The sequence below is a fragment of the Mixophyes fleayi genome, chromosome 2 (genome assembly GCF_038048845.1).
Source record: "Mixophyes fleayi isolate aMixFle1 chromosome 2, aMixFle1.hap1, whole genome shotgun sequence".
Taxonomy (NCBI): Eukaryota; Metazoa; Chordata; class Amphibia; order Anura; family Limnodynastidae; genus Mixophyes; species Mixophyes fleayi.
The window spans coordinates 188385757-188404235 of NC_134403.1; positions in this window are offsets into that span (position 1 = coordinate 188385757).

Below are 18479 nucleotides of genomic sequence, written 5' to 3' on the forward strand. Positions count from 1 at the left end.
CTGTCCCTCCAATGCCATCACAGGGACTCTTACCATGAGCTACATGGTCATGGGTATCGCTAATAACGCACAGGCTCACACAGTTTGAAGTGTCACAATCATCTTGCCTAAAATATACAACAAGCTGACAGTTACCCTGTTCTGTGGTCCACTTCAGTGACATAACTTTTAAGCTTTTTCTGGCTCCTTTTTTGTGAGACAAGAAAGGATTACAGCATGTTTTCTGAAATTCTTCATATCTTAGCAGCAGAAGCTTTTCATGATGTTAGCAGACTGAGGTTTCAGGATCATTGGTTATTGCATTTGAAACTTCAGTTCTCAGAATCAAAAGTTCTTTTTCTTCATCTGTAGAGTGGTCCCAGCTATGTAATCCAATGTTTTTTGAGTAAATAGTAATATGGCAGTCTGTATGTAAAAGACCACCAAATGAGCAGCTGTCATGATTGACTCTTTCTGTGTCTCCCTCTCTCTTTCTCTGGAAAGTTTCAGTTTTGGTCTCTCTAAAGGGAATCCCCTTCCCATCAGTTTCTGTTTGTTTCATTTCCTTGTATGGGAGTTTTATCCCATTGCCTCAGTTTAGTTCACTTTTTTGGTATGGTTTTTAACAATGTGTAAATTATGTATGCTGTACAGCAGTAATCGAGCATCAACTTCATTATTTTTTTTTCTCCACTATGAAAAAGAGTACCTGGCTGATTTTTTTTTTTTGCGTTTGCAATTTATACCTTTTTTAAACACCCCCCAAAAAATGGGATCCCTAATTTCAATTGAATCTAGCGTTTTTAATGATATTTCAAAACCGTGCGTTTTTGCCGTAAAGCAAAACATGAGGCAGATAAAGTAATTTGGTTTGGATTTTTGGTTTTGGGAGGAAGAGTTACCTTAGGGGTCCAAATTTTGTGTCGATTCCTTAATAAACACCCGTAGTATTTCAAATAAACTGGATAAAGAAGCCGGGATTAGTAAATTATTTAATAAATTGAAAAATCAATATATAATCAACTAATTGTCAGACAGTCGAGATATTTGGCAGAAGTAGTTGTTTTGACATCCTCTCTTAACTAAAACATTTTCGTACAAATCTGAGATGGGTGGTGGACAACCCTGGTTGAACTAACATGGAATGACCCAGCAGTATTACTGCAAACTATGATAAAGTATAAAAGTACAAGAAAGTATAACCAAATACATTACGCATAGCACACTGGAATCCAGCAATCAGCCATCAGTCCTGAAGTCTGAGTTAGCAAAAAAAATTAATGTTACTATCCAGTGGCTTTTTATGCAGTTTGAGTTAACAAAAAACAGTCATGATGTCACAATGTACACAAAGATAAACTAAGGTCTTTCTTGATTGGTCTAGGGTAAAGTCAGTCCAGTATAATGCATATCATAGGTCAGTTCAAATAATTCCTCTCCAAAGGTGGGTGCAATTCACCCAAACAGCTGTGCAAGTGTCTTCGCTAAGGTACCGCCTAAACCCAGTTTAAACCAACCTATTAACATGTGCTGCATAGAGTATTATAGAGTATCAATCTTGTAATAATCATAACTAGTGATTGCAGTGTGTGATCGCTTACCCGCTGATATCGGATTTCTTCTGGTGAAATGAGGAATAATATAAGACCAAGCACCACATATCTTAGGCCCTGAACCATAAATACCTTTAATGTAAATTTTTCTTAGCAATAATAACCATTAAGTCTTACTAATAAACTGATGTCAGTTGGAACTTTATTAAATGCGTACTATTTACAAATGTAAGTGTAAATGTAAGTGATTTGCTTTGTTTGCAATTGCAAGTGCATAATTAACCTTCTTACGCCATAGCATAACAATCGCAATGGCACGGAAAAACTATTGCAATTGTTATTTAATAATTGAAATTACTTCATCGAATTATCCAACTTCAACAGATTGCACATACATGCAGCCATTCATTTAGAAACCACATAAATTGATGTGTATGTGGCTAGTTATAGTCAATACGTGTTGGTTATGGAGGACAATTTGGTAACCTAGCATATTTGCTAGGCTACGAATATTTTACAGGTGGTGCAGGACTTAAGCTATAAGCAGCAAGCTCTGAGACACAGAGGCATTTGCTAAGGTTTTTGTGACCAGAAGTACACTAGTGACCAAAGATATGGCTGTACTTACTGTAACACACTTGCTAATGTTGTAACCAGCAATGTGCATGCATCACAGTCAGCACCCAAATCTCAAGGACAAACCAATAGGAAGCTTACCTCATTTTGTATATAAAATGGCCATTGTGATTGACTCCTTTTTAAGATTATTGTGCTTTAGTGGCTGTAATTTCACTTCCTTTTTATTGCTGTTTGAACTCCGGTGTACCAAAGCTGGCTTGTCTGACTTCTACCCAACTCTAATTGATTGACTCTATACGGATACGGCTACCCTTGTGGTTACGACTGTTCTGGGTTGACAATAAGCAAGAAGTATCATAAAGTATATTTACTATAATTAAAGTAATTTTTCCAGCAATAGACATTGCAATGAATGTCTTAAATGTTTTTTATTTTGAGGATGGATCTTTAAAATACTGAAAGAAGATGTACTTTGCATGCCGATGGGCATTGTTCAGATGAGCTGTGATGTGACCTTTAATATAAAAGACTTGTGTTGGAAATTTTTGTGAAGCATGGTATTTAAGAAAATAATAAATCTAACATGTCTATTTGACAATAAGACAAAACATTAGTGTCTCAATGGATGAGTAGTTAAGAGAATACTAATGATACAAATGTTAGTTATTTTTATTTACTTATGAAATTTAAGGTGCTACAATAGCAAGTAGATAAGAAAATGAAAGAATCAACTATATCTTTGTCCAGAAGGAAAGAAAGAACTATGCCTAAAGCCAGATCACCCAAAAGGCAAAACAAACTTATCCTTAGGGCTTCAGTATCATTTATATTCCAAAACATAGCCCTCTGCATATGCAGCAGTAATGAATCTAATGGCACAATATTCATTATTTTCATTTTGCCTTTGTATTTGTCTAATTATAGTTAGTATGTTTATACCTAATTTATAAAGCTCTGACATATTATGCAGAGTTGTTAATTGACATATTATGTACAATGTCATATGTGGCAAGGGGAGAATGGAGGGGAAACTTAGGTGGCAAGGAGAGAGCTTGGAGGGCATATTAATCACAGTTTTCCCCCACCACTCTCTCCTTGTCACTTGTGCTTTAAGCCCCCCCCCCACCTTTCCCCCAGATTCCTTACTGCTGCAATCTCCAGTTGAGGAAGGTTCTGGTCTTTACAGCAGCTACCACCTATTCTGCTCCATCTGGAAAGGAACCATATGCAGAAGGCCAGTAACTCCCACTTATGATGTCACTGAAGCTCTGCACAGACCAATGCCATCATGGAGCAGCAGCATGAGCTACTATTGAGTAGTGCAGTGCAGCACAGTGACCCATCCTCCACTGCACACTGCAGCAAGGTAAGTGCAGCTGGCAGGGGGAGGTTGGGAGAACAGCATGATAGGAAAATGCCTCATAACTGCCACTGCAGTAGGGATAGAGTCTTAACTGTGCAGGACAGACAGTTCTCCCAAATCAGAATTGTCCTGGAGAAATCCGTAACGATGGCAGAGTGTGCTGCATGTTGAATTGGAAAAGTTCCTCCTGGTAGATAAACATCTGGACTGATCTCAATTCTCTATAAATCAGTACTTTGACTTTGCTCTGAGCAGGAATCCCCTTAACCTCATTAAACAAATTGGGAAAAAGACGAAAATATCATACAAGATGAAGAGGATTGGGAACACATCAGACACAGAGTAGCCAAAGCTTTAATCAATGTAGCACTTAAGTAAAGTGCTTATAAAATATAAACTAGATGGTATCTTCTACCAGCTAGGCTACAGAAGATGTTTCTCCAGAACTCTGCTGGAGAAATTGTGGGTACGCTCGGGCATTCATGTACCTTTGGTGGGACTGTCCCTTAATAGTTCAATTATGATCATAGAAACAAAATCACAAAATAACGGAAACTCCACTATCTGTAGATCCTGTAATACTACAGTCATGGCCAAAAGTTTTGAGAATGACACAAGTATTGGTTTTCACAAAGTTTGCCGCTTCAGTGTTTTTAAACCTTTTTGTCAGATGTTGCTATGGTATACTGAAGTAAAATTACAAGCATTTCATAAGTGTCAAAGACTTTTATTGACAATTTCATTAAGTTTATGCAAAGAGTCAATATTTGCAGTGTTGACCCTTCTTTTTGAAGACCTCTGCAATTCGCCCTGGCATGCTATTAATCAACTTCTGGGCCAAATACTGATTGATGACCACCCATTCTTGCCTAATCAATGCTTGGAGTTTGTCAGAATTTGTTGTTTTTTGTTTGTCCACCCGCCTCTAGTGGATTGACCACAAGTTCTCAATGAGATTAAGGTCTGGGTATTTTCCTGGGCATGGACCTAAAATTTTGATGTTTTGATCCCCGAGTCACTTAGTTATCACTTTTGCCTTATGGCAAGGTGCTCCATCATGCTAGAAAAGGCATTGTCCATCACCAAACTGTTCGTGGATAGTTGGGAGAAGTTGTTCTTGGAGGATATTTTGGTACCATTCTTTATTCATGGCTGTGTTCTTGGGCAAAATTGGGAGTGAGCCCACTCCCTTGACTGAAAAGCAACCCAACACTTGAATGATCTCAGGATACTTTGCTGTTGGCATGACACAGGACTGATGGTAGTGCTCACCTTTCCTTTTCCGAACAAGCATTTTTTCAGATGCCTCAAACAATCTGAAAAGGGATTCATCAGAGAAATTGACTTTACCCCAGTTATCAGCAGTCCAATCCCTGTACCTTTTGCATAATATCAGTCTGTCCCTGATGTTTTTCCTGGAGAGAAGGCCATTCTCCAAAAGTCTTCACCTCACTGTGCGTGCAGATGCACTCACACCTGCCTACTGCCATTCCTGAACAAGCTCTGTTCTGGTGGTGCCCATATCCCGCAGCTAAATCAACTTTAGGGACAGTCCTGGCACTTGTTGGACATTTTGGGCGCCCTGATGCCTTCTTCACAACTATTGAACCTCTCTCCTTGAAGTTCTTGATAATCCAATAAATGGTTGATTTAGGTGAAATTTTACTAGCAGCAATATTTCTCCTGCTTTAACCCCTTGATACTTTGGGAAAAGAGCTGCGATGGCCATTCTCTGGAGAAAACAGATGTTTTCTCCAGATTTTTGGCTCATCACAACTTCATAAATAGACCTCCAAGTTTGATGTAGGCAATCCTATTTTGTCACTGTAACAAGCTACTTCTGTAAAAATACTGCATAATTAATATTAGAGATGTTCAATGACCCCCTGTGTTTTGGTTTTGGTTTTGGATGTGGAATAAGTTTGTGTTTTGAATTTTGGCTTTATTTTTGCAAAACCATCCTCGTGTGTTTTGGTTTTGGATCTGTATTTTTTTTTAGAAAAATAGCTAAAATATGCTTAAATCACATAATTTTGCTCCTTTTTTTTGTTCCTACATTATTATTAACCCCAATAACACTAATTTCCAGTCATTTGCAGTCAATTTTGACCACCTCACAGGTCACAATATTATTTTCATCCACTTTCAGATCCATGTGATGTTAAATACTTTTGTGTCAAAAAAGACAAAAGTATTATAGGAGTGATACCTTTATTGGCTAATCCAAATTTTTTTTTTTATATTTACAAGCTTTCAGAGCACAGTAGCCCCTTCAACAGGCAACTTTACAAATGAATGACTGAGAAAAAGGCATAATATTTCAGTGCTGTTACATCAAGAAATTTGTACAAAGGAAGGGGGATTCATCATTAAGATAACCTAAAGTAAAATGGAGATTTTTGTTATGGTTGGAAGTGCAAAAGTCCTACGAGTTCAGAGGTCTGCAATCTGCTGTTGGCTGTAATGTGTGTCCATGTAGTGGGTCATAAATCCAGGTGTTGGAGTGAGTCCTTTCTTCAATGACTGGAATGTTCTTATCAGCTTGAATTCCCATATTGTTATCTCACTGTCATTTATAAAAAGACCTTTCAGTATTAGGACTTTTAAATCTGTCATACTGTGTCCTGGTCCAGAGAAGTGTTTACCCGCAGCGGTGTCCAGAGTCGTCTTATTGTGTGTCTGTGTAGATTCATCCTGGATTGCCGTTTCTGCTTGGTCTCTCCAATGTAAATTCCCTCAGGGCACCTTGTACACTGTATTATGTACACCACATTGGACATTGGTACATGAGAATATGTCAGTGATTTTATAGTCCCATTGTGTGTTGGGTATGTGTGGACTGTGTTTGTTGGTAGGACATGGGTGCAAGTTTTGCATTTTTTTGTTTTTTGCAAGGGAAGGTGCCTGTCTCTGATGGTGATGAGAGGGTACTTCTAATGAGGAGATTTCTTAAGTTGGGAGGCTGTTTGTATGAAAGGAGAGGTAAATCTGGGAATATTTCCTTCAGTCTATTGTCTTTCTGAAATATGGGTTGAATGTCAGCAGAAATTTTCCCCAAGATGTTCATGTGGGGATTGTAAGTGACCACTAGGGGCACCCTGCTGTTCACCTCCTTCTGTTTGTAATCCAGGAGGCTACTCCTTGGGATCCTTGTGGCTCTGTGGATCTGTTCATCTATAAATATTGGAAGGCATCCTTGTTGTAGGAATGTACTCCTCAGTAATAGTAGGTGTTGTTTTCTGTCTTCACTGTCTGAACAAATCCAAATGTATCTCAGAGCTTGGCAGTAAATTATGGACTTCTTATTATTTCCTGGGTGAAAGCTGTTCCATATCAGATATGCTGAGCGGCCTGTAGGTTTATGATAGACTGATGTTTGTATAGTATTTTTTTATTGTATAGGGTCATGTCCAGGAAATGTATCTGAGATCGTGAGTAGTTAAAAGTGAGTCTAATGGTTGGGTGAAGTATTTGTTGAATACGCTGCATTGAACAGAGATTTAAACCAATATATAAATGCAGTTGAGGAGACAGTAATTAAGTTAAAACTTGACACACCTGATGAGATCCCAAATTTAAGAGAGCTTGTACATGAGAGATACACTGCGCTTCAGAAGAATAATACAGAGGAGGCTCTGAGGCAGGACAGTAAATATGTCCAGTTTAAAAAACAGCTAAGAAACCTGAGAAAACAAATGGGTGTGTCGGGTGCTCCTGCAGACAAAGCTTTGGAAGATGAAGACGAGGGATTGCAGTCTCCCAGAGCGCTCCTTTAACACAGCTAGAGATGGTGAACCCAGTCAAAAATAAAGTATGTGGTCACACGTATGAGAGAGAAGCAGTTGAAAGGATGATTGAAAGTAAACTTCAGAACGGTAAATCCACCAGTTGTCCAAAAATTGGCTGAATCACTCTGATATGAGTACATCAGATCTTGTTACAGACAATGCACTAAAACGAGCCATTGACATTCAGAGCAAAAAGCAAGGTGATCATTGAGATTTGAAACGGCCCCAATCCCCAAAAAATTAAAATATAGCTAGGTACCTTTGACATAAAGTGCAGATCATAAACACTTTGTACAATACTGATGAAACAACAGCAAAGTGGAAGGTTTGAGTAATACATATACATGTCTATTTAGACATTCATGCTTACATTACTTCTGCAAGTATCGTTATTCTTTGTTACTAAACTATCTAGGCAACATTGGCACACAGTGGTAGCTGAAAGGAAAAGTGGTGCAAGATGGAATTGTCCTTGGGCCCTCCCACCCACCCTTATGTTGGATCTTGAAAAGGACATGCACACTTTAACAAACAAAGCAACAAGGAGTGCCACTTTTGTGGCGGAAGCACTCTGTTTGTTTGGGCCCCCACAAAACCAGCTTACAATTGCCTTAAGGCACCTAAGCTAACAGTGCTGTTAATGAACTCTACAGTGGCAAGATGTTGTCATCATCCTCAGCCTCATCCTCACCCTCCTCAGTGTGTACATCATCCTCATATATTATTAATTCATCCCCGCTGGAATCCACCATTACAGAAGTCTCTGTACTTTTATGTAATCGGCAGGAAAGACCTTCCTCGTGGAAATGGTGATTCATTTTGGTGAACATCATCTTTTCCACATTTTGAGGAAGTTGTCTCCTACTCCGATCGCTGACAAGGTTCCCGGCTGTGCTGAAAACTCTTTCAGAGTACACACTGGAGGATGGGCAGCTTAGGTAGTGCAAAGCGAGTTGGTACATAGGTCTCCAAATTTCCTTTTTTTCCTCCCAGTATGTAAGGGGTCTGATGTGTCTATTTCTATGCTGTCGATAAAATAATCCTCCACCATCCTTTAAATGTTGATAGTAGGATCAGGTGGAGTTATGGCAGAATGTCATGTTTTTTGGTCAATTCTTTTAGACCAGACCAGGGGGTAAATGTATGAACATGCGGGTTCTTCAACACCCGCGTGTTCAGCGTGTTCGGCGATTAAATTTCAAGTGGCGCTGCATTGTAAAGGGAAACTTCACTTTACAATGCAGCGCCGCTTGAAATTTAATCGCCGAACACGCGGGTGTTGAAGAACCTGCATGTTCATACATTTACCCCCAGATGTCAAAATGTTGTGCTGAGTCATCTGCATCATCCTTGGGTCTCTTGGGAAAGCAAAGTTTTTTCCAAGCAGCAGTAGACTGATAAACTGAAGAAGGAGATGCCGTCCTGTCATGTAACACTTGAGCTGTCAATCTTGCTCACCAGGAGCTCCTTGCATCTCTTGAGATCTGGGTCAGTTGGAAGCAAAGAGAAGACATAGCTCTTAAGCAGTCACCAAAATGTAGTGATCCGATTTCAAGATTTGGATAACTCTTGGATCTTGGTGAAGCTAATAAAGTACTTGATCTACAAGTCCGACATACTTAGCATAATTGCTTTGTTTCATCTTCTTATTCAGTTTCTCACGCTGCTTTTCCAAAAGTCTAGTTAAGGGAATCACTTGGCTCAAGCTAGTAGTGTCTGAACTCACTTCACAGATGACTACTTCCAATGGTTTCAGCATCTTGCACAACACGGAAGGTATTCTCTACTGTGCCTGAATAAAATACATTCCAGCTTGTCACGAACAACACTCATCTGAGCCTACGTGACGCGTGTGTGACACAGGGTTAACAAAAAAAAAACAACCACCTGGTCTGTCTAAAATGATTAAATCCTTCCCTATCTATGCCACACACTAGCTTTGCCGTACCAACTATGCCACCACCAAGATTTTTTATGAAGAGCTAACACTCTTATTTAGGAAGCCTTTGGTTCTCCCTAGGATTAATCTAGCGCAATTTATTTTAATCAGAGTTAACATAAACCACAAATGTTCTCCTCGTTTCAAATATGTAGCGTCTGGACCAAACTGTTGTGTGAATTCGTAAGAACACAGAGATTTGAACTTATTAAGTGTAATTTAATATGGAAAATACATCCATAACACTTAAGATAAAACAGTTAATAAAAGGAGTACAAATATAATGCAATTGTTTCTTATAAAATAAACAGGATAAAACACAGAATTGATAACTCACATATAATCAAGTTTCTGGTGCTGGGAGAAGCAGGAAAAATGGGACACTCTTCAATATCAGATTAACTCCCAAAAGTGAACACTTACTTAGAGTAACAGTGCAGTTTTAAAACCAAGCTGCAGGGCTCACAGCCCCACTTCCTGTGATGTCAGAACAAAAAGGTCTGTGAGAATGCAAATTAGGGTTTTATGACTCTGCTGGTGAAACACCTTTTAAGTCAGGTTTTTGTTACCCTGTCCTAACTTTTCACCAGTATGATTTACAAACATGAATTTACCTCCACACAACAGGTCATAAGTTCCCCTTCATCTGCATATCACACATGCCTCTGGTAAGTATGATATTGGAGAAAATGATATTATATTTTCCTGTGACCCTATGCATCTGAATTTGTCATTCACATATAACCCTGTGTCTGCAGTCGGCATGTCTGAGGCTTGCCAGACATGTGTTAGATTTCATTGTCTTGAAAGAGATATTTTCAAAGGATTTCACGTTTGTGACCTAAATGCCATAAATGATACAGGGTGCTACAATGGATCCAGGCTCCTATCTACTAGCCCCACCTGGGTAGTTTAACAAAACACATTGATTTAAACAGCATGTCACACTATTTCTAGGAATCATTTCACAAACACATATTTGCATATTTATATGCCTAAAAATTAGCTTGCACATGACACCCCTCATTTCCCAATGTCATGGCTTGTGGAGTAAGCGTGGATGGCTTTTTGCTGTTCCTCCATCCTCAGGAGCATATACAGGGTGGAATTCCATCTTCTATTAGAATCACCAATAATTACATTTTTATGAACCTTCTGGTAGAGGTGAGGAATAGCTTTTCTAGTAAAATGGTGTCATGATGGAAATTAGTAAAGGGGACACAAGACCTCAAATAACTGTCTAAAACCAGCTGCATTAATAGTGGATATTGGATGCAGATCTAATACTAGCATAGTCGCCATGGTATCTGTGATCCGCTTTGCGACTGGGTGACAGCTTTAATACTTGCTTCCTCTTGCAAAGTATTGTTTAACAGTCAATTGTTCTCAAACTACTAGTAGTGTTCTTCTTGGTCTGCTTCTTGGATGAAAATCCACCCCCAGCAGCAGCAGCAGCAGCAGCAGTGGGACTAATGCTCAAGAATTCTTCTGAGGAGTCCAGGATAGTGAAGGAGTCATCTAGCCTAAGCAACTTGGAGGCAGGACTAGCTCCGATCACTACTGAGAAAATTGATGAGGAAGGTGTTGTGGGTGTAGATTGCAGGTGTCTGCAGATTGCAGGGATCTAGCAGAGAGAAGGGACCTAGGTGACACTGAACTGCTTGTTGTTATTTTTTAGCATAAGTTTCAGATTTTCCCAACAGCTTGCCATGAACTCGCTTTAAATGGCGTAACATGGATGAGGTTCCTAGATGGTTAAAGTCCCTACCTCTTGGAATGCTCATCCACACATCTTCAGAAATGCTGAAAGGAGGCTTCTTTATGGGTACAGTATCAGAAAGGTCAGGCCTACACTGTCACGGGCACTAGGAGTTTTACCCAGAATTCACCAGGTGTAGCTACACTTACCAGAAGTGTGGACCTCTGGGTAGTGTGGTGAATCAGTGGAACCATACAGTAGAATAGAGGAAAGGAATGTCAATAGTATAAATGCTGAGTCTTGGCACCGTGGAACTGTGATGGTACAGCAGTTTAGTAAACAGGATAAAATGAGGAAAGACTCCAAGTGCCTTAGCACGCAGGTAGCATATAGCAGGCCAGTACTTGATAACTGGATAACGTTAGGCAAAGACCAATCAACAATATAGTAGAAAAGTCAGCGACTTGCAGCTACAATACAGAGGCACTTGTAGACTTTAGTCCAGCTAATAGGTACCATACAGAGTAGTAGCTATATCACAAGGAAACATGAATGGTCTACAGCTGGTAAGTTTCACCACGGATATGTAGAGAAGACTTGTCCAGCGCAGGTATGTAACAGAATAGCATGAGTGGTCTGCAATTGGCAAGTTTTACCACTGATGTGAAGGGAAGACTTGTCCAGGCGCAGGCATGGAACGGAGTAACGTGAGTGGTCTGCAATAGGCAAGTTTTACCACTGATGTGTAGAGAAGACTTGTCCAGGTGTAGGCGTGTAACGGAGTAACGTGAGTGGTCTGCAATAGGCAAGTTGTACCACTGATGTGAAGGGAAGACTTGTCCAGGTGCAGGCGTGGAACGGAGTAACGTGAGTGGTCTGCAATAGGCAAGTTTTACCACTGATGTGGAGAGGAGACTTGTTCAGAAGCAGGCAGGTAACGGAGGTAGCGAGAGTAGTCTGCAGCGGGTAAGTTCTACTACCGATGTGGAGAGAAGACTTGTCCAGAAGCAGGCAGGTAACGGAGGTAGCGAGAGTAGTCTGCAGCGGGTAAGTTCTACTACCGATGTGGAGAGGAGACTTGTCCAGAGCAAACGGATAACACGAGCAGAAACAGGAAACACCTCAGAGTCTCAAGGAATGAGAACCAAGAACAGGCAAAGGTAATAGGGCAACAGGTGCCTTAAGTACTGAGAGGTGATTAATTAACCAATGAGACTAGAGGCGAGGTATTAACAGTTCTGGGTTTTTGCACATGCGCAATCTTAGTCAAGATGGCGGACGGCCGCGGCTCAGGAGAGGAGCCGGCAGGAGCGAGAGAGACCCATGTCCCAACCTAGAGGCACTAACAGTCCGGTGAGTAACATACACATAGCACTCGTCGATAGACTCTCCTCAGGGATTTGTGTTATTTCTAAATCTGAACATACATTTTCTTATAATGCCTTACTGTTTTCTTCCACGGTTTTTACATGTAAAAGTATTTGGGCACCACTTTTTGAGTCAGAATGACAAGGCCTTGCTTGTTCATTACAAGAAGATGCCTCAGTGACAGTTGCAGAACTAGCACTTATAGAGAAAGGCAAAGGCCCGATTCTTTCCTTGTGACTGCGTGTGTAGAATGGCATGTTGGCAGTTTTATTTTCTTCTGCAGTTAACTTTGCCTGGATTACAGGTCTTTTTTCGTATCAAGGTAAAATGTTTTTTTTTCACATTTTTGTTTGCCTGACTTAAAAATACTATGCACTTTAACATAGGCTTTAGTAGATGACGTAGAGGGATTACTATCATCATCACTGGTGCCAGCAGATGCTTGGTGCTCCTGTTCTTTTGTGTACTGCTGTGAATCCATTTTGATAAAACAGTACAATGTGACTGTATATTTTTAAGAACACTGACAGCCCTATTATTTATATTTCAGCAATGGCAATTTGTAATGGAGCAATGCAACGTAGACTGTAGACTGGCAACAACACTGGGACCTCTCCTGTTTCTGTGTGAGCTATAATAACACAGTACAATGTGACTGCAGATTTTGAATAACACTGACACCCCTATTAATTCTATTTCAGCAATGAGAATTAGCAATGGAGCAATGCCACGTAGACTGTAGACTGGTACCAACACTGGGACCTCTCCTGTTTCTGTGTGAGCTATAATAAAACAGTACAATGTGACTGCAGATTTTTAAGAACACTGACAGCCTTATTAATTCTATTTCAGCAATGACTATTAGCAATGGAGCAATGCCACGTAGACTGTAGACTGGCAACAACACTGGGACCTTGTCATGCGCCGTCCCTGTGCCGCGTCTTCCGCACGGGGACGGGCGCCTGTCTCTGTCCATAGACGTCTGGTTGCTAGGCAACCAGACACACTTCCGGGGTCACGGCAGCCGCGCGTCCCATTGCTTGGCAACGGGACGCCATTCACAGTCCCCGGCAGTGGTGTTCAACGTCACTACCGCCGATAGGTAGCCCTGCCCCCTTTCCCTATTTATTCCTGGCTCTGGCACCTAATGAGTGCCAGAGTATTAGGTCTCCTGATCTCCAGCGTTATAGTATATTCCTTGTGCCTCCCAGTGTATTGACCCGGCTATGTTCCTGACTACCTCTGTTTCTGGATTCCACGTGTATTGACCCGGCTACGTTCCTGACTACTTCTGTTTCTGGATTCCACGTGTATTGACCCGGCTACGTTTTGACCACTCTCCTGTCTCCCATGCTCCTGGTACCTGACCCGGCTAGTTTATTGACCACGCTTCGGATTCCCCTATTACTCCTTCTGATACGCACGGCTTGACCTGGACCGCCTGACTCCTCTTCCATCTTGCATGCTTCACTGGTTGCTCCCTCTGAGGACCGCGACCTGCGTGTCTCCCACAGCAAAGTCCATACTCCCTTGCGGGGGTCCTTGGCGAAGACCTGGGACACGGTAGACTCTGTGCCTCTTTGGTGAGTATTGCTGAAACCAGTAAGCTACACACTCCTAGTTTCGTGACAGTATACTCTGGTCATGACGTCAGATGGAACAGGTGAGCCTTCTGCTCGGGAGCTTCTTCTCCATCTTGCCCCCCGAGTCGAACAGCAGGAGGCGGACCAGACTCGTTTACTCCAGTGTGTCCAAGGAGTGGTCTCTCGATTAGATTCCTTGCAGGGGGTCTTAACAACGCCCCCAACGGAACCTCCTTCTACTCCAGCAGCTCCCTCTCCCTCCGCTGCAGCTCCAGTGGTTCCCTCCTCCTCTGGGCTCCGGATTCCCCCTCCGGAGAAATTTGACGGAGATCCAAAAAGATGCAGAGGGTTCCTCAATTAGTGCGCCATCCACTTTGATTGCAACTCTTCAGCCTTCTCCTCTGAACGTACCAAGGTAGCCTTCATGATATTTCTGCTCAGCGGGCAAGTCTTGGCCTGGGCTTTACTATTATGGGAGCGCAATGATCCTTTGCTGGAGAATTCTGCTGCATTTATCGATATGTTCCGGAAGGTTTTCGATGAACCTGGTCGGGTCTCCTCTGCCGCTTCTAGTCTCCTAAATCTTCGACAAGGTTCCATGCCAGTCGGCCAGTATGCGGTACAATTCCGCACTCTTGCTTCAGAACTCAGATGGAATAATGAGGCCCTTGTTGCCACCTTCTGGCAGGGTCTTACTGACCGAATCAAGGACGAACTTGTCACCAGGGAACTCCTCTCGGAACTGGATTCCCTTATTTCTTTGTGTATCAGGATCGATCTCCGCTTCAGGGAGAGAACTTCGGAGAGATCCTCTACGAGACGTACCCCCAGATTGGCACACCACTTCCAAAATCCCATATCTTCCACGGAAGAACCTATGCAGCTTGGCCATTCAAGATTAACGCCTGAAGAACGCGAGAGACGGTTCAAGCAGAAATTATGTCTATACTGCGGGGAAGCCGGTCATGTGTTAAGTCTCTGTCCTAAGAGACAGGGAAGCGCCTCCTCCTAGTCGGTAAGAGGGAGGCCACCTTAGGAGTCACCATTTCCACTCCCTATTCCATCTCCAACCCTGAGTTCCTGATGCCTGTTCAGCTTGTGACCACCAAAGGACCCCAGCGAACTTTTGCTTTTGTGGATTCCGGTGCCGCAGGGAATTTTATCTCGGCCTCTCTTGCCTCACAGCTCCAATTATCCATCCAGGATCTGCCGCAACCGCTTACTCTCACAGCCGTGGATGGTAAACGCATCAGCAACGGTACCATCTCCAGCATCACAAGCGCGGTACAGTTACTGGTAGGAGCCTTACATCAAGAGTGGATCCAACTCCTCATGTTACCACAAACTGTGAATCCTTTAATTCTGGGCCTTCCTTGGCTTCAAGCCCATTCTCCACAATTCGACTTGTTCTGAGCCGAGGTTATATCCTGGGGTCCACAATGTCATAACCAGTGCCTCTCCTTATCTTGCCCACGAGCCTGCCTTACTCGTACACTTCCTGACGAGACTACTCTCCCATCGGCCTATTAGGCCTTTAAGGATGTTTTCTCCAAGAAGAAATTGGAGGTTCTGCCACCTCATCGCCCTTGGGATTGCCCGATTGAATTAATTCCGGGTAAGCAGATTCCCCGTGGCCGGACTTATATTGTGACATGTCCTGACTTTCAGGCAAGGATAAGAGATATTTACGAGAATTTATCCCGTGGATTCATCAGAAAGTCCTCTTCTTCTGCTGGTGCAGGATTCTTCTTCGTTAAGAAGAATGGGGGCCTTCGCCCCTGTATCGACTACCGACAATTGAATAAAATTACCATCAAGAATCGCTATCCTTTGCCCCTCCCTTATCACCGATCTTTTTGACAAGATTAGCGGAGCAAAAGTCTTCTCCAAACTGGACCTACGAGGGGCATATAATTTTGTGCGTATTCGTCAAGGGGACGAATGGAAGACAGCGTTCAATACATGGGACGGACACTTCGAATACCTAGTTATGCCCTTTGGGCTTTGCAAAGCTACCGCAGTCTTCCAGTCCTTTGTCAACGAGGTCTTCCAGGATCTTTTATATCGTTTTGTCGTTGTCTATTTGGACGATATTCTGATTTTCTCACAAGATATTCTTTCTCATCGGTCTCATGTGAAGGAGGTCTTATCCCGTTTACGAACCCATCAACTTTATTGTAAATTAGAGAAATGTATCTTCGAAGTCATACAGATTCCTTTTCTTGGATACATTATATCAGGCTCCGGGTTGCACATGGATCCACAAAAGATATCGGCCATAACTAGTTGGCCCCGTCCCCAGGGTACCAAGGCCATTCAGAGATTTATTGGGTTTGCCAACTACTACAGGCAGTTCATCAAGAACTTTTCCTCTGTAATTGCTCCAATAACTGCCTTGACTCGAAGATCGGCCAATCCTAGGAGCTGGCTTCCTGACGCCCTAGAGGCCTTCGACCGTCTGAAGCAGGCCTTCTCATCTGCCCCTGTTCTCTCCCAGCCGGACCAATTGAAACCCTTTTATCTAGAAGTCGATGCTTCCGCTGTTGGTATTGGTGCGGTCCTGTTCCAAAAGTCCAAACTTGGCACGCACCTCTCCTGTGCGTTCTTTTCTAAGAGATTCCTGAGTTATGAAAAGAACTACGGCATCGGTGACAAGGAGCTCCTCCCGATCAAATCAGCCTTGGAGGAGTGGCGTCATCTCTTGGAAGGTTCTCGTCACCCTGTGACGGTCTTAACAGACCATAAGAATCTGCTCTACATCAGTGAAGCACGGTGTCTCAAACCACGCCAGGCACGATGGGCATCTTTCTTTTCCCGTTTTAACCTAATTTTGACATATCATCCCGAGTGCAAAAATGTGCGGGCAGACGCTCTTTCTTACTCCTTCGACAATACTGACCTATGTTCTCCCTCGGAGCCGCTACCCATCATTGCACCCACCAGTATTATCGCTTTTACCAAAACTTCTGCTAAAACACCCCCCAGAGGATGCTCCTACCTAGAACCGAATCTGTGACCCAAGGCCCTACAGTGGGCACACTCCTCTAAACTATCCGGACATGCTGGAGTCCAGAAGATGTATGAGTTCCTACGTCAACGATTTTGGTGGCCAACCTTACATTCTGATGTTCGAAGATTCGTGGCTTCCTGCGCGACTTGTGCCCGCTGTAAGAACCCCATATTAGCACCTTCTAGCCTTCTACAACCCCTCCCTATTCCTGATCTTCCATGGCAGAGCATATCTATGGATTTCATCACTGATCTCCCTCTTAGCTACGGTTTTACTACCATTTGGGTTGTGGTTGACAGATTCTCGAAGATGGCCCACTTCGTACCCTTGGTCGCTCCTCCATCTGCATCTCAGCTGGCTACCATCTTCATCAAGGAAATCTTTAGGCTTCATGGCTGTCCCCATGAAATCATCTCGGATGGTGGAGTCCAATTTGTGTCGCAGTTCTGGAGGGCCTTTTGTAAGATACTCGGTTCCGAACTCAAATATTGTTCTGGCTATCATCCCCAGACCAATGGCCAGACGGAGCGCATCAACCAGGACCTTGAATCCTTCCTACGATGCTTTTCTTAGGAGAACCAATCCGAGTGGTCTAATCTCCTACCCTGGGCAGAATTTGCGCATAATTTTCACCATCACGATTCCTCCGGTTCCTTTTCTTTCTCTATTGTTTATGGAACCCAGCCCACCCTCCCTAATTTCTCCAACCATATTCCGTCCCCGGTTTTTGCTGCAGATACCCTTATTCAGAATTTCTCTCACATTGGGTCAGTGACCAAAACCAAACTCCAGGAGACTTCTCAACGCTACAAGCAAGCTGCCGATGGTCATAGAAGACATATTACCTTGTTTCGGGTCCATGACAAGGTTTGGTTGTCTACTCGCAACCTCAAACTTCGAGTACCCTCTCAGAAATTGACTCCCCGTTATATTGGTCCCTTCCCTGTAACTCATGTTATCAACCCCGTAACTTATAGACTCCGGCTGCCCCCCTCTCTAAGGATCCACAAAGTGTTTCATGTTTCCCTCCTCAAACCACTGATCCTTAATAAATTTTATTGCTTGCCCCATCACCCTGCTCCTATTCGGACTGCTGTTGGCGAAGAATTCGAGGTCAGCCGCATCTTAGACTCCCGTACCCTTCACAGACAGCATCAATTCTTGGTTCATTGGAAAGGCTTTGGGCCAGAGGAGAGATCCTGGGTGAATAAAAAAGATCTCCACACCCCAGATCTATTGAAACAATTCCTCAAAGAGAGGCCTACCCGACAAGGAGAGGGAGGAGGTACTGTCAGGCGCCGTCCCTGTGCCGCATCTTCCGCACAGGGATGGGCGCATGTCTCTGTCCATAGACATCTGGTTGCTAGGCAACCAGATGCACTTCCGGGGTCACGGCAGCCGCGCATCCCATTGCTTGGCAACGGGACACCATTCACAGTCTCTGGCAGTGGTGTTCAGCGTCACCACCGCTGATAGGTAGCCCTGCCCCCTTTCCCTATTTATTCCTGGCTCTGGCACCTAATGAGTGCCAGAGTATTAGGTCTCCTGATCTCCAGCGTTATAGTACGTATACTATCTTGTGCCTCCCAGTGTATTGACCCGGCTACGTTCCTGACTA